This window comes from Leopardus geoffroyi, chromosome E2 (genome assembly GCF_018350155.1).
Source record: "Leopardus geoffroyi isolate Oge1 chromosome E2, O.geoffroyi_Oge1_pat1.0, whole genome shotgun sequence".
Lineage (NCBI taxonomy): Eukaryota > Metazoa > Chordata > Mammalia > Carnivora > Felidae > Leopardus > Leopardus geoffroyi.
In genome coordinates, this window is record NC_059335.1 from 6484083 (window position 1) to 6486595 (window position 2513).

The following is a 2513-nucleotide window of genomic DNA, read 5'->3' on the forward strand; positions in this document are numbered from 1 at the left end:
TACCTAGCTCCCCAAAGCTTTACTTGCTGACTTTATTTTCCCTCCAGCACTATTCTCTGCAGTGTCACTGATGACCTGGTCCATTTTCATGCTTTTTCTGGTTTTATTTTTAAGATTAAAAATTTTTTTAAGGGGCGCCTGGGTGGCGCAGTCGGTTGAGCGTCCGACTTCAGCCAGGTCACGATCTCGCGGTCCGGGAGTTCGAGCCCCGCGTCGGGCTCTGGGCTGATGGCTCAGAGCCTGGAGCCTGTTTCCGATTCTGTGTCTCCCTCTCTCTCTGCCCCTCCCCCGTTCATGCTCTGTCTCTCTCTGTCCCAAAAATAAATAAACGTTGAAAAAAAAAAAAAAATTTTTTTTAAGTAACTCTACAAACAACATGGGGCTCAAACTTACAACCCTGAGATCAAGAGTCACACACTCCACTGACTGAGCCAGCCAGGCACCCATTCATGCTCCTGTCCTTATAATTCCATGCCTACTTCACTTCTGGGAAATTTACTGTGACAAATTTAATGGACACGCTCAAAGCCTTCTCAATGATATCCGGATTGTTTCAGGACCCGGATATTACACTGCATAATTTCTGAACTCTTTCACTGCAAGCGTTTAGCACAACTTCAATCACATGAATACTTAAAGATAACTATGTTTCATTACAAATACTATTGCAACTTATTGCTTAATTGAAGAAGATGCTCAATATGTAATGTTTACCATTCTCGGGTTAGCCTCTCATCATTGTACTGGGGACTCTGAGAGTGAGGAATGAACTACCAAATGAGTCTCACCGAAACACTTACAATTTACATCTTACTCCTAGAATGAGGGGACTTTATATTCTTTGTCCAGGAGAAGCAAACTGTGGATACCCTGGGGTCACTACTCATGAGCAGAAAGGGGCTGATAGATGGGAAACAGAGAGTGAATCCTGAAGCAGTGATCCAGAGAACCCAGCTGGGATTTTCAAAAAGACCCCAAATACTATTAAAGATAGAAGAAACGGTGTTTAAGCAGACAAAGGGGCTCATCAGGAGAAAAATGGTTTTGGTGGCTGTGGACACAGGGGATGACGTGGCAGAGACATTGGTCTGATGAATCTGTTGGACCTCCTGCTTGTGCCATGATGAAAACCATGCAGCCGCTGGCCCAGAGCACAAGCCCCAAATATAACACATCAGGGAATGATAACAACGCTGCATACAATGAGTCCCCAGCTTTGTCACAACAAACAGCTGAACAGTATCCAAACATTTTCCTGTTTGTGATGTTTTTGTTGCTCAAAGTATGGGATACTACTCAAAAATATGGGATACAGCGTGTTTACCAGTATTTGCAAGACTCAGCACAGGACAAGCGAAGGGACAAGGCACTTGAGAGCTTTCCCTTAAGCGCTGCCCATCTGGAGTTCCAGGCGCTGATCGTGATGGCCTGAAAGACACTTGAGAGGCAGGTCGCACCAATGGGCACACCCCTGGCTACACCCTGAACATAAGGGAAAAATTTACATCCAAAATCACTGAACATGTTATACCACCCAAAAGATGGCACTGTATGGTGTATTCCAAGAGAGAACAGGACCAAAATGTTGGCTACAATCAGCTTCTTGAAAACCAAATCTGTGGGCCTTGGCCTACACCCAGTGAAAGAAAGGAGGTCACAGTGGTAAAGAAGAGAGAAGTTCCCCAGGATTCCAAGCGCAGTCTGCACTAAGAAGATCACTCCTACTGCCAGATCCCTGGTGGCCATGCTGTGTGTCCTCAGTGACTGATATTGTCTTCTGGGCTAGAGGATCCTGTGTGGGGAATAAGAGGCAGGGGCCACATGAATCATGTCAGCTGAAATCCAATATTCTCCACTCACCAACACTTCCTACTTTCAAATAATTACTTAAAGTTCTTCAGTCATTTGAGGTCTTCCAAGAGATGCATGAACAACCATTACAGAACACATAGTATGTGTGAATCACTGTTATAACGACCACCCAGATGGTCACTTCTGATTTCTCACAAATACATGAGGCAGGCATCACTGCAATCCTTGGAAAGATGAGGACCACAAAAGCAGAGACGTTAAGTGCTCTCTCTGAATTTATTCACAATTGAGGGGCCGAGTAGGAATTGGAACCTGGGGGGCCGGTAACAGTTAGTGTATTTAATCCATAATATACAAAAATACTACTTAGCTGGGTTCTTCAAATAAACCAGATCTAAATTAGTTTTATGTCTACACATGGTCATTTCAATTTATAATGGTGTTATTTTATTTTAAATTTTTGACAAGTTTCCACTTATTTATGAAGTATTTTTCAATAGGTAAACATTAACTGTAAATCCCACCCTAGAGACCTCAGTAAACTGTAGATGCACAGACTGTAGAACTACAACGCTGCAGGTTCCTGCCCCGTGACAACCTGGAATTAATGAATGTGACAGGGCTCAATATTGGAAACGCAACAGAAAGAATCATTTGCTTTCATTCCAAAAACAAAAGTGCAATACCACAAGACATAGGAG

General features: G+C 43.3%; 1 pseudogene; it reads right to left on the bottom strand.

The window, feature by feature from the left end:
- Positions 1-385: 385 nt before the first annotated feature.
- Positions 386-1874, bottom strand: LOC123578014 (annotated as a pseudogene).
- Between the last annotated feature and the right edge of the window lie 639 nt (positions 1875-2513).